Here is a 13,994-nt window from a genome sequence, read left to right on the forward strand (position 1 = left end):
CTCACTTTGTTCCAGCTTCACCCTCCCACCCCATATCCTCAAGTCCATTCTCTGTGTCTACCTTTTTATTCCTACCCTGCAACTAGGTTCACCAGTACCTTTTTTTTTTCTTTTTTTTTTTAGATTCCATATATGTGTTACCATATGGTATTTGTTTTTCTCTTTTTGACTTACTTCACTGTATGACAAACTCTATGTCCATCCACCTCACTATAAATAACTCAATTTCATTTCTTTTTATGGCTGAGTAATATTCCATTGTATATATGTGCCACATCTTCTTTATCCATTCATCTGTTGATGGACATTTAGGTTGCTTCCATGTCCTGGCTATTGTAAATAGTGCTGCAATGAACATTGTGGTACATGTCTTTTTTTGAATTATGGTTTTCTCAGGGTATATGCCCAGTAGTGGGATTGCTGGGTCATATGGTAGTTCTATTTTTAGTTTTTTAAGGAACCTCCATACTGTTCTCCATAGTGGTTGTATCAATTTATATTCCCACCAACAGTGCAGGAGGCTTCCCTTTTCACCACACCCTTTCCAGCATTTATTGTTTCTAGATTTTTTGATAATGGCCATTCTGACCTGTGTGAGGTAATACCCAATAATGTACTATTTACATAAAGTAAAATAAGAATGTAATTCTACAGAAAATGTCAGCTTAAAGTGATCTTCACATATGATAAATGTGTATGTGTGTGTTTGTGTGTGCATGCATAAGTGCAAAACTCAAAAGTTAAACTACAAGGTAAATTTCCATGGATATACTTCAAATGCTAGAAATCCAGTACCATATTTAAGGTGAACGCACAAGTGTCTTGTAAAAATAATGCCAAGCCATATTAAGTGATGAAGATAAGGGCAAAGGATCATTAGAATTTCATAGCTGAGAATTATTTTCTTGATTCGGTTTGAGGTGAGCATCATCCTGATTGTGATATAATGATGAGTATTTGAAGCAAACACTTGGAATTTTGAATTAACATAAGTTATGCCATGTTTCATGTCATCACTGCCTCATATTCCATATCAGGAAATGGGCTTCTTTTGTTCACAGATGAAGTTGCCTCAAGGCCTACATCTTAGGGAAATATTCTACTGGGCACCATGGGTGGCTTCCAAGGGCGAAGAGGAGATTCATCTTCAGGCATAGACCCATGCCTTCAATCAGGAGAAAATATGTCAGTCTGGCACATCACTGATGAGCCAGAGAATCCCTTTGCCAATTTCAATGAGTGGGTCAATAGAGAGTTCTTGCCTAACAAATCCTTGCCTGGATTTAATACATATATATTCTAGTAGTTGTTTGCAGAAAGTATGCCCTTTGAAACAATAACATCCCTTAGTATATTTTTCATATTTGCTTAGGTTGTCAGCTTACATCTTCTCTCCAGAAAGAGCTATTTCAAGCACAGGCATTCATGGAGTAGCCATGGGCTTTCTCGCTAAGATATTTATCTGTAGTTTTCCCATCAGATCTTGAATTTTCCTCCACTGAACTTTTCATATATATCTATATTCTTAGTCATGAAATATGTATTCATTTTAAAATATATAGAGTTTATAAGGGTTTCAGTAACTGGAATCCTCATGACTCTGTCTTTCCCAGTTTGTCATTAATGTTTTTTTTTTAATCTTTTCATATCCTGTCTGTTTTATTGTGGGATGTTTGTATGTGGGTACTGGCATGTACTAGGTAGTCTATTTTAAATTCTAGTGTATAGCTATCTTCCTTTAAAGGGATTTGCATCTGTTTCTTGAAGTTAACGGAGGCATCAGTAATCTAGGATCATGTAAATTTAATTTGAGAGCTTGAATTTTTCTAGGAGACCAAATGATGAATTATTTTCAGTTTACCATTAAATCCCAATTCAAAATGCAAGAAATTTGTCAGTACCTTAAATTTGGCCTGTCTAACCATGAGAATAATATTATTATTCCACATTTGTCTGTCTTACCATGTGAATTTGTCAGTAGTTTTGCTCTACCTCTGAAAATAGTGAAACGTTTTCAGGAGGAAAACAACTCTAATGCTGAATTCACTTCTCTGATTTTCCATCTTCTATTATGTTGGCCTAGTAGTTCTATCCAACCTGTGTTTTCATGTTCCTATGCCTTCAAACAGATGTGCATTTGTACACACTTAATATCTTGTCTTACTTTTGTAGTTTTTCTTGGTAGCAGAAGTAATTTTGACTTTAAAAATATGAAGAGGTAAATGCAGGGGACATGGTTTCAAGTCCTGGTGCAGGAAAATCCCACATGCCGTGGAACAGCTAAGGCTGTGCACCACAACTACTGAGCCTGTGCTCTAGAGCCCGTGAGCCACAACTACTGAGCCCATGCACCACAACTACTGAAACTCGCCTGCCTAGAGCCCGTGCTCCGCAACAGGAGAAGCCACCACAATGAGAAGCCCACACACCGCAGTGAAGATTAGCCCACGCTCGCCACAATTAGAGAAAGCCCACGTGCAGCAACGAAGACCCAACACAGCCAAAGATAAAATAAATAAAATAAATTAATTAAAAAAATATGAAGAGGTAGACCCAGAAAAATTAGATAGCTTCCTCATAATAGCATAGATAGTTACGACAGGTAGGGGACTGGAACTTGTTCCAGCCTCTATGGTTCTTTTCCGTATCAGAAGAACATTCCATCTATAGCCACTTGCTATGGATAAGGGGCAGCTCTGGCAGTGGGGCCAAGCAGGTGCATCAAATGCCAGGGACAGAAGTGTCAATGGTGTGAACTTTGTCAGTTAGTGTTCCACAGTAGAGGAAGCAGCAGCCTAATCACAGTCATTCTGTGACATGATTTGACTGTGACACTTGCAGCATAGCTTGTCTTTTTCTCGCCATTTTTTTTGTTTGTATTTTTGGTTTTTGTTTTTGCGGTACGCAGGCCTCTCACTGCTGTGGCCTCTCCCGTTGCGGAGCACAGGCTCCGGACGCGCAGGCTCAGCGGCCATGGCTCATGGGCCCAGCCGCTCCGCAGCATGTGGGATCTTCCCGGACTGGGGCACGAACCCTCGTCCCCTGCATCGGCAGGTGGACTCAACCACTGCGCCACCAGAGAAGCCCCTTTCCCGCCGTTTTTAAGAGACTTGTCTCCCAAATATCTGGGTCATTCTGAGGACTATCCAACACTCAATGTCAATAAATGAATTCCTGCATAAAACAGTTTCAGAACTTACAGCTAAGAACTTCAGGGATACAGCAGTATATGCATGGGCCCTATGAGGCATATCAGGAACATGTAAAACTACTTGAATTAAAGAAAAACAAACTACCACTGCAGCAACAAAAACAAGAAACGTGCTTCAAAGAATATAACAAGAAAAATTTTAAAGGCAGAAAGGTTTAACCTCTCTAAGAGACATTTCTTGAAATGTTATGCGTACAACAAAGACTGTGAAGCATTATTAATATTTAGAGCATAGGGGCCTGGTATGTGATCCATGTTGCAAAGTGTCCAGTATTCCTACCCAAGGAAGAAAATGCCCAGAAGACTGAACAAATTTCAATATTCTCCTTGGGTATTCATGTCACAAAAGTATTTGTTTATTTATCTGAGTCTAGAATCCATCTCTTTTAAGCTACATGGCTTAAATGTATACTATTTTAGGAATAAGATGTCAGTGTAAATAAAGAAATATCACAGTTAATTTTGTTGGAATCTCTACTAAGAGACTTTAAAAAAAAATCCTAATTTTGGAAGATCAGATCACTGATGACAGTGTTGCCATATCATGTCGTATTTAATTGCCTGTGGAGTGCAGCTGACTTTCTGAATTGGCATGCATCACTTTTGCTTGAAGTATGATTCTATGTATGGGGTAACCATAACTATAGTGATCTTTAAACATATTAAGTGTATATTATTTATTACCTCCTTTATTTCTTCTTAGGATTATGGTTAGGATTTTGGCTATTACATTGATTTATTTTTGTGTTTTATGTGTAGCATATAAAACTCATAATTTTATTTCAGAAGAATAAAGGAGGCGTTGCATAATATTTTTTAGAAAAAGAGGGTATTGGATGTGATAGAGAACCACAGGTATGTTCTCAACATTGACAAAATGAAAAATACCTTGTGGATAGCTCAATATTCATTCACCCTTTCTCCCTTACAAAAACAACCCTACAAAGAATTGTTTCAGGGTGGCAGTGTGTTGGATTAAAAATTCTATGCTTTCAAAATTTCCTTGGAATTATGAGAGTATATAATACAATTATGGCCAATAAGATATAAGAATCACTGGGTGAGGTTTCTGAGGAAAAATAGTATTTTTAAGAAAGACCAATCTGTTCATATACTCCCTTCACTTTTCTTTTTACTTTTTATTTTTTCCCATTATTCTTGGCTATAACATAGATATGATGCTCAAAGTTATAGCAGATATCCAGCAACATAATTTGTGGGACTTAGTGTAAATGAAAATGCTGGACCCCCATTCAAAAAGCAGGGGTAAAATATGTGGATAATTATAAAACATTTTCTTTAAAATATTTCATTATTTTAAGACTTAAAAGGGATAATAGTAATACATGAATAACAATATAATGGCAGGAAAATATTATAAATGGCATAACATATTTTCATCCATAAATTTTTATAACATAATAAATAATAATTAATGTGATATTTGATTGATCCTAAGATTTTTCTGGCTCATTTTTCTCCAGATCTATCCAGTATGTCATCAAAATACTTTTAGCATCTTCATTTTTAAATAATAAAGTTGAAAGTGACACCAGTTTCTTTTGGCAAATGCAAGAAATAATTTTTAATTTTGAGAAGGATCTTTCTGCTGTTGTCATTGCTACTGCTGCTGTTAATTGTACTTTATAGGATATGAAAACTTTGGGATACAGTTTTATAAATTATTTTAAGTATAAATTTTAATATTTCTAGAGCTAATAAGTTTTGTAAAAATTCAAAAATACTTAACTCTTCAAACCATCCTTTCTTGAAAGTCTAAATTTAATTTAAAATTTATACAATGGCATTTTACTAGTTCTTCTGACATTTACTGTACATTGTGACCAGCAGGTGGCCAGTTGAACTGCTTCACACCCAAGTTGTCCATAGCTCTTGTTGCCTGCAGTCCTGAGCTGATGTGTGCCTACATTGCCACCCCATATATCTCCTTTGCTCATGCACATGTTTTATCTTCCCATAAGACTTCACTTACAAGATGCACATTCAAAGAAAAATTGTTAACAATTTCAAGGGGTATTAAACCAAGATCAGAATCTCTTCTGAGAGTAGGACCTTGTGTTACTACACAGTTCTCACGCCTATGAAGTTGATCCTGTAGATAACTTAAAAACATGATTGATGGAGGGGTCAAAAAGCCACAGGCTGAGAATGATGGATAAAGAGAGAAAGCAGCATCCAGGGTCCTTGATATAAAAATGGAGTCACTGTAAACCCTCCACAGCCAACTCTTGACTTGTTAGGTCATAACAACAACAACAATAAAAAAACAAGCAAATAAACAAATGAATACTTAAATGATCAACCACTCTTTCTTTGGGTGTTCTGTTTTTTTGACACCTAAATACATTCATAAATGACACAATTAGTTTCACAGAATCGTGTTGTGGCAAGTAACAGAATTTGATATACGGAATGGAAAAGAGTGGGCTGGAAATATCTGGAAAAGAGTGGGCTGTAGGTGTTTGTGAGCCTTGATATGAAAAGGTAAAATGCTGATGACTTTTTTGATACACATGCAAATGAATCAAAAACTTCAGGCAGACTTTCATATACTGACCATTGAGCAAGAGACCATATATTGACTGAGCTATAGCACAGGCTTCTTCTGCTATCTGAAAGTAGCGTGTTCCTTCGAAACCTTTCCTAAGCCAAAATGGCATAAAGCAGAGAAGCAATTGCCTTAGGACACATCTTGCTAACAGATGCCCAAAATAAATCAAGATAAAGTACAGTGCTCAAAGACACAGTTCAAAGCTATGGAGGCTTGAGATGCTGAGTGTAGTTCTCCTGGGAAGGAGCTTGGCAATGTAAAACTTTTAGAACATAGGAGTAAACCTTCATGACCTTGAATTTGGCAGTGGATTCTTAGATACGACACCTAAAACACAAGTAACAAAAAAAACATAGATATATCAGACTTCATCAAAGTTTGGAACTTCTTCACATTAAAGAACATTTTCAAGAAGGTGAACAAACAACTCCATTTATAAAATGGGCAAAGAACTTTAGTAGATATTTCTCCAAAGAAGACTATAAATGGCCAATAAGCACATAAAAACTATTCAGTATCATTAGTCATTAGAGAAATGGAAATCAAAACCACTGAGACACCACTTCACACCTACTAGAATGGCTATATTAAAAAACAAACAAAAAATCAAAAAATAACAAGTGCAAGCAAAAATGTGAAGATATTTGAACCTTCATAGATTGCTGGTGGAAATGTTAAATTGTGTAACCATTGTGGAAAACAGTTTGGGGATTCCTTCAAAGCTAAACATAGAACTACTGTATGACCCAGAGAGTCTACTCCTAGGTATACACCTGAAATCATTGAAAACAAGGACACAAAGAGATATTTGTATGCCAGTGTTCACTGCAGTATTGTTCACAATAACCATAAGATGGAAGCAATCCAAGTGTTCATCAATAGATGAATGGATAAACAAAATGTTACACATATACAATGAATTATTATTCAGCCATAAACAGGAATCAAGCCTTAACACATGCTACAACAGGAATGAAACATAAAAGCCATTGTAAAGTCAGACACAAACAGACAGATATTGTACAATTCAACTTATATGAAATATCTAGTCAAATTAGAAATTGAGTAAAGTTTATCAGGAGCTGGGGCAAGAGGAGAATGGGGCATTACTACTTAATGGCTACCAAGTTCCTGTTTGGATTGTTGAAAAAGTTTTGGAAATCTAAAGCAGTCATGACTGTGTAACATTGTGGTTGTAACTAATTCGGTGGAACTGTAAAAACAGTTAAAATGGAAATGTTATCTCGTATATATTTTCTACAAAAAAAACTTAGAATTTAAAGCAAAAATTGTGAGTGAAGATAAAGAACAATACTTTATAATGATAAACAGTTCAACCTATCAGAAAAAAATCAAATTGACTTAAAGTCAACATTCCAGACCCCCTAAAATGTCTGTAGACATTTATGTGCAGTGTTCAACCACTTATTTGGCCACTCAATACATATTCAAAGAAGAGAGTTCTACAAAGTATATAACTTTTCCTCTCAGTGTCACATCTTTTAGACAGTCATCAGGTGCTATGAATGACATACAGTGTGTCAAATGACTAGATCTTTAACAGTGAAGTAATTTATTTTTATTTTTAATTTTTTAGATTGATTTTCTTGAGTAAACTATTTTTTCATTAAACTATAGCTGAATTACAATATTGTGTTAGTTTCAGGTGTACAGCTTCAAATACTTTTCCATTATAGGTATTACAAGATATTGAATATAGTTCCATGTGCTATACAGTAAATCCTTGTTGTTTATCTATTTTACATACAGTGGTGTGTATCTATTAATCTCCTAATTTATCCCTCCCCTTCCCCTTTCTCCTTTGGTAAGTTTGTTTTCTATGTCTGTGAGCCTGTTTCTGTTTTGTAAATAAGGTGATTTGTATTAGTTATTTTTAGGTTTCACATACAAGTGACATCATATAATATTTGTCCTTTCTCTGCCTAACAGTCAAGTAAACAGTGCAATGTAAGTCCTACTGTCACTAATATTTATGAGGAAGGCAAGTGAGTGGTCTGAATTATCTTCACCTTACAGCTGTAGAACATGGATAAAGGGAGAGTAGTTCTGTTAGTGATGCATCACTGAGACAAAATATCAGAAAAGTGGTGCAGACTTAAGGAAACTAAAGCAAGTAGCTATGTTTGACAAGTGAGATCCTGTTCTCAAAACATTTGAGCAGTGTGCAGTTTGTATATCTTTATCAGGATCCTAAAGCTAAATAGACAGTAGTAATTTCATTCATACCAAAACATATCCAGACCACATCATTGCCAGATACATAATATTGAATAGATTATAACCGCAGAGACTGTATCTTTTAATTCTTTGTACTTTTAGAACTGGTATATAAGAAGCATTCAATAATATTTTGTCAGAGGTTAAAAAATCTTCCTGTTTATTAAAAAAAATATTGTTGGTGATTTCAAAAATGTGCAGGAACTGGGAGGGAATTGCTCCTGTTCATAAAGTGGTAAATCAATAACATCTCAGTGACAACCTGTCTTATATGTGAAGTGGGATAATCAAACCACTGAAGGAAAATATTATTTTTCCATTAATTGATTTATGACATTTTGTCTTCATTCTGATGCTTATTTAGGATTCTAGGATGATGAATCAGAGTCAGAAAACACAGAATACCCTGAGAAAGACAGGCCTGGATTGCCTACCTTCGGCCAATTATCAGTTATATTTTTCTGAGTCTGCTTCTCTCTTGTCATTGACTTCTGAGCACATAAAGGGAAGAATCAGAATGACCATGCAGAGGAATTACAGAACTTGGTAAAGGTCAAATCTATACAGCTTAGTATTATCTTTCAAGGAACATATGAAGCCATAAAATTCTAAAACCTAATTCCTTTGACAAAGCCTATAACAACAACAAAAAAAAAATAGCACAACATAAATCCAGTCTACTACTGTTCTCCAGAGCAGGAGGAAACCGTATCATCTTAATCTGTTTTAGTTACAAGCCTAAGAATATAATCTTATGGCTAACAGTCCTTTAATCAGAATTGAGTGTCAAATGAAGAATCTTATAACAGAATTTTATGGCAGAGCTTCCTTAATTGTGCTTTATAACCAGCATGTTTCCTTGTTTTGCTAAAGATTTGGTTGGAATTTAAAATTAATCTGTGAGATTTGATACATTAAAATTGGAAATTAAAATTTATAATCATGAAAAAATTTTAAAGATGTTCTCTAACATGTAAAAGTCAATTTGAAAATAATCCTTTGCTAATCAACTTCATAGGTCTTTTCAATAGCAAATTTTATGAGAAACAATAAATTAATTCAAGCAGGCATTAACTCCATGATTAAGTCAGTTTAGCTTGAAGCAGTTTTGTTCCAGAAAAGTGTGCGTGTGTGTATATGTGTGTATTAGTTCCAGACTGAAAGATTTCTAACCAAAATATATTTTGTTTTCAAATACTCGTAAATATGCTAGCTTAAAGTTTTAGTTAATTAGCAACCCCCTTAGAATGTAGCAAAATTCTAGGTAAAAACCCTAAATTATTTAGACGTGACTTTGTTAGGTTGCTCGTGTTCTGGTAGTACTTTAACTAGTATAGAACTCCATTACCAACAACATTAAGAGTGAATGTGGAAATGAAATTAGTATCACACTTAACATGAAAGTTTTTCAATAAGAAAGAGAGTCTTATTTTGGAGGGGAGATTTTTGATGTCCTAGATTAAATGGCTATTTGATTTTGAGGTAGTTGATTATTTCACATTCCTTATATATATCCCAGAATGAGAGATGGGACTAGTTTTCTTTGTTACAGAAAGAAAGGTGAATATTCCTTCGTCCTTGGGTCATCCTCATGCTATTTTGAGGCAAAGGCCTTTTGGACATATTATACCTCTTGCTGCTGTCATCTACAGAATTGTCTGTTAATTTTCCCCTCTCATCAAACCCTTTGCCACCTAGATATTCTCTTTACCTCCCCCCTTCTTTTTTGGAATGATTTGAACATTTAGATAGCCCTTCAAAAAGAACTTTAGCCTTTGGGTCCCTGACTTTTTAATTCTCTATAACTTTTTCTTTCAATCCACTTTAGTCATTTCTTTCTGTGGCAAATTCCTTGACCTTGTTTTTCTCAGGGTGGGACTGGCCTACTGATGAAGTGGGCCATAGAAACACTCCATAAAAGGTTCCTATTTTCATTTTCACGACTTCTTTATTCTTCAAACTCAAAGGGGAACTCAGTCCCCTAGTCACTCTGTTTTCTGTGCACCATTCCACTCTTTTTTTATCCCCTGATTTTTGTTCCAGGTTGAATTTAATGGTCCATAACCTCAGCTACTCTGTTATAAATATCTCCAGTTCCCCAAGTCCCTTGTCCTTCATAAATTCCTGTTCAATTTGACTGTCAGCCTTAACAGTTAAATGTCCCTCAAACCCCTACCACAAATCCTTCAAAAGCAACCTATTTTCTCCTACTTATTATAAAAATTTATATTTCTGTATAAAGCTAATGCTTCTACCTTTGCTCTGAATCCAACCACACTTGCCTCATTAAGAACAGAACTTCAATTCCAATCTTTCTTTTCTGGCATACTTTCAACTTTCTCTCGGTACTGGCTTTCTGCTGTAAACATGGACCCATGCTCAAGGTTTTCAACCCACCGCACCCCCCGTTGCCAAATCATTACATTTCCCTTTCCAGCCAAAAGTTTTGGTAGCCATATATTTTATTTTAATTACCAATTGTACATTCATTACTTAACCTATTATAATCTACTCTTTCCCCCAATTATTCTAATGAAACTTGTCTTGCAGTAATCTCTAAATCTCATCCATTTAACTCATGAGACTAGTAGCACCTACTTCTTAAATTGATTTTGTTCATCAGTTCACTAATTTCCATATCACTGCCACCATTGTACTGATGTCTTTGACAGGCATTGCTACAAAAATGTTTCAATTTATTTAGCCAGTGTACAATCTATTTCCATACTGCAGTTAGAGGATTGTTTTGCAAATCTGAACAGACAACAGCATTCTTCACTATTCTTAGCCACTCAATTCTGTGTTAGGGCTTTGCTGTCCTTTTGATTTTTATTTCCTAGAACAAACCTCTCTTGCTGATATAACAGCTGGATGCTCAGTTGTTCCTTCTTCGCAAAATTATTATTCTTCAGATACCTTGCCTCCTATTTGCTAAGTTCTCCTGACATTTCAGGTTTCAGTTAAAATTTCATTTTCTCCAAACTCTTTGTGACCACCCCTCCAAATCTGAGTCTTTCCACCACACCCCCATCCCATGCAACCTCAGAATATATTGTGTTTTCCCTTCTAAAACATTTATTGGACTCTTTTAATTGCTCAATTGTTTCTCTGTGTCTTACAGGGTGACTTCTATCACCAATCTCTAGACCCAGGAGACTAACTGGTAGTACACTAATACATTCTCTACCACATAGTAGATACTCATAAATATGCACTGAATGAACCAATGAATGAATGTATAATAAATAATGTTATACAAAACGTCATCAATTCATTAGGAGATAAAATGACTGGTTTCAGCTTATAGGGAGTCATGGAGCCTCTTGTTAGCTCAATGACTAAACTTCTGTGTCATTTTCTTCTTCATACCATATTGAAATTTTGCATTGCTTTGCTTCCAAAAGGATTCAGGGGTTTGATTCATTTGATTCATCTCTTTTGTGCAACCATCATTAAATATTTGTCTGCATTAATTACAAATCAACTGTATAGCACAGCAGTATACAAATGTCTTAACTCCCTGCTATAACTGAACAATCCTGCAGACTTTTCAAAAACGTATGCAGTACTAGTAACTACAAGAAGAGAGATAACTTTTTTTAAAAAAAGGAAAGAAAAAGTCAAGAATTAACTCCTTTAAAACTTCTTATATTGATGTAATTGTTCACTATTGAAATTTTAAAGGAGCTAGACCTGATATATCAAATTCAAGCCCTTTTCTCAATAGGCCCTTTTTTTTTCCTCAGAAAATAGATCTACTTTTGAATCATTCATTAACTCAATTCAGAAAAGATTTTAGTAGACCCAGATGTAACTTGCTATGTTATATATTGACTTGACTGATCCTGCTTATGATTCTTTTACCTACGTTGAACCTTTCTTTGATCAATTTATTAGACTAAACAATTCATACGCTAATACAGGGAAGATTTTAATCCCTGGGCTTTTTCATTACCTACTAGAACCTTCTGCTTAGTTTTCTCTTTAAGCATAGGCTCCTGAGATATACCTTTGACCAGGATGGTAAAGATACTTTTAAAATCCTGGAAGGATTTAATGCTCCAAAAGCTCCTTAAAAGCTCTCTCTGGAAGCTTTCCCTTCTCCTGTTCCTCATTTGTTTTTGCCTTCCTTACTTTGTCAACACCATTTTAATTATTTGTTTTTAATGCAAAGTAAAACTTTCATCCCTAATCTGTTGTTTTAAATATATGTGTCTGATCTCACTGACCCATTAGCTCTCTCTGACAAATTCAATAGACATCTCACATCTCCTTTTACAAACTTTTATTCTCTGTTTGTTTCCCATTAAGTTCCTATTTTCAGTCCAGTCTGTGTATCCATTTCTTAGATTTTTTGCAGATCAGACAACAGATAGGCTTGAATATGAAAAATAATTGACGTTTTACTGGAATTGAGTTCCAGCGATGCCTCACTCCCCATTTTTTTTCTTGTATCACCACAGTGAGGGAAGAAGCCCCTAGAAATATACTCTCATATTTGAATTACCAAAATGCCATAAGCATACACACAAACAAATACATTTTTCAACCAGTGAAGAAAGTTATTTCCTCTCTCAGGAAAAGGAAACTCAGTGCAAGTGGTTGTTAAGATCCAAATAGGGCAGAACCATTAATAATGCTTGTCTCTTACAAAGGTCACTTCAAACTTGGTTTTGAGTTAAACATGACCCTGGAGTGCCTCGAGGCATTAAATATACTGTTCCATACTTTGAAATATAATGATTCTGTTTCTGATCTTTGAGGTCATAAAAAATGTGTTTGATAAACATAATCCCAGTTAGGTGGTGTCAATCTAAAAATATCAGGGAGGGGCTCTGTTATTACATTTCCCCAAAAGTTTTACACCCTCTTCTGCTCAGCTGTCCCACGGGAAGGGCAGGCATTTTACTCACTGAGGGATTTGAGATGAAAATGAAAAAAAGAAGAAAGAAAATGGAATTAAATTGAGATCCCTTGCAATGAATCTTTTTGTTAATACCGAATTAAATTGAGATCCCTTGCAATAAATCTTTTTGTTAATACCATCATGGTTCTATCATTTTAACTCCTTTTGTGTACTGGATTGCATGTTTATTGCTAAATATCTCTAAAAGAAAATATCCTTTTGAAATATTTGAAATAGATTAAATATACATCTCTGAACATGTCATGTTTAAAAAACCCACAGGGGACTTTCAAATAAAGTTCAAACACGTTATTTTGGTATATGAAACCTTTAAGCCGTCGGCATCTGCCTGTGTTTTAGCATTGGTCCTTACTATGCTCTCTTCATATTAGGATGTGGTTATTCCAGCTCCCTAGGGTTGCACAAATGTGATGGATTTTCCTCTTCCTTTTAGCTTTATCACCTGCTGACTTTTCTCTGCTTAGAGCCCTGTTCCTCCCTTTCCTTGCCTAAAGTACCTAATCACTGAGTCCACTCCACTTAGAAACATTTCCCAAATCCTCCCTTTCCCACCTCAAACTGAGTTAGGTGCCTGTCGTATGTATTCCATTAACATACTCTAAATTCCTCTATATTATAACCTATTATACTTCTTTTTTGTCATTATCATGTGTGGATCATACTAGCTTTTGAGAATAGGGTTGGAGCTTTGTTCATTTGTGAATGACATGTATCAGGTAACCAAATAATATTTATTGAATACATAAAATGAAGACCCTTTATAATGATATTTCAGAACAAATAGTTTATACAGATAGTTTAATTACAAAAATCGATATGAATTTTAAGTCAGTTAAAGACCTCAATTCAGATTTTATATAATACAATCTGCAACATTTTAATTCAGATTTGTTTGGCATAATGAAATACAGATCTTAATATATAAAAATGAATATGCCCCCTAACTACATATAATTATATTAGGTGCATCACTCTTTACTTGATTCAATAGTTTTTAAGTGCTTGTTAACCTTTCAAATTAGATTTGTCCTAACAATTATACTTAA

The sequence above is a fragment of the Monodon monoceros genome, unplaced genomic scaffold (genome assembly GCF_005190385.1).
Source record: "Monodon monoceros isolate NGI ecotype Baffin Bay Population unplaced genomic scaffold, NGI_Narwhal_1 Super_Scaffold_4, whole genome shotgun sequence".
NCBI lineage: Eukaryota > Metazoa > Chordata > Mammalia > Artiodactyla > Monodontidae > Monodon > Monodon monoceros.